Consider the following 1,227-nt stretch of genomic DNA (forward strand, 5'->3'; position numbering starts at 1 on the left):
ACAAATCCATGGAGGATAAACTGATTGATGGGTATGTCACGGCGGCTTAATGGAACCTCCATGTTTGGACGCAGTGTACAAAATGGAAGCCCTTCTTTACACAGCCCGTCATGAACTTGTGGGACTCGGAACTGTGAATCAGAAATGCCCTGTACTGAATCTGACCTGGGCTGCCAAACCCTACAGATCTACAGATAATAATATTGTGTTGTTATATGGATTAGTGTGATCATGTATGTGAAAAGCTTTGAACTGTAAATGTGTGAGGCTTTAGTTTTATGATAGATTCAGGTGGGTTGCCATGTTGGTCTGAAGCAACAGAACACAGCTTGAGTCCAGTGGCACCCGTTCGCGGGGAGGGCGGGGTAAAACAACAAAGTTTCATTCTGGGTGGAAGCTTTCCTTCGTTCTTTCCCCAGTTAGTCCCCTTAATGTGGACATGCGCTGTTGTTTGAAAAGGGAGCGGTGGCACAGGCAGTAAGTGTAGCCTGCATTCCACCTGGCCGAACTGCTTCAGCAGTTTGAGCCCCACCGTGGCCGGGGTGAGTTCCCGGCCCTTTGTCCCAGCTCCCGCCCACCCAGCGGCTCGAAAGCCCGTTAAAGGGCAAGTAGACAAATGGGTACCTGCTCCTAAAGCAGGGGGGCACCCGTCCTTCGTGGCGTGGCACGGCGGAAGCAGGAGAGGCAATATGGCGGCAGCTGGCGAGTTGAGCGAGCAAGCGAGCGGAAGCTGGGCCGGCAAGCATGGAGGCGGGGCAACGCAGCAGGCCGGAGCCTATGGGACAGAGGCCAGCAGTGAGCATGCGCTGACGTGTGCGCGGCCCAGCCCCGGAAGAGTCGCTACGACTGAAGGAGAAAGACCAGTGCCAGAAGGACATCACCGGACTAAGAAAGACCTCCCGAGAAAAGATCATAACAGCAATGACCCCACGAGAAAAATGGTGCCTGTTAGGTTTGTCACCCCCCATTGTATGTATGTATGTGTGGCCTTAGGTAAGGAATGATTTCAAAGTCTAATGTAAACCGCTCAGAGCCCTTAGGGGGTGTGCGGTATATAAATCGAAGGAAATAAATAAATAAATAAATAAAATAAATCATTTCAATTTCCCCAAGTAAACTGGAGCAGAACTGCCCCCAAAGTGGTTTAAAAGGAATATTTAGAACTGTACAGTACTATGGGGCTGCATTAGCTGTGAGCCGTGAATGCCATCGTAACACATCTGTCCA

Source organism: Gekko japonicus, unplaced genomic scaffold, assembly GCF_001447785.1.
Source record: "Gekko japonicus isolate JY-2015 unplaced genomic scaffold, Gekko_japonicus_V1.1 scaffold1922, whole genome shotgun sequence".
NCBI classification, from domain to species: Eukaryota; Metazoa; Chordata; class Lepidosauria; order Squamata; family Gekkonidae; genus Gekko; species Gekko japonicus.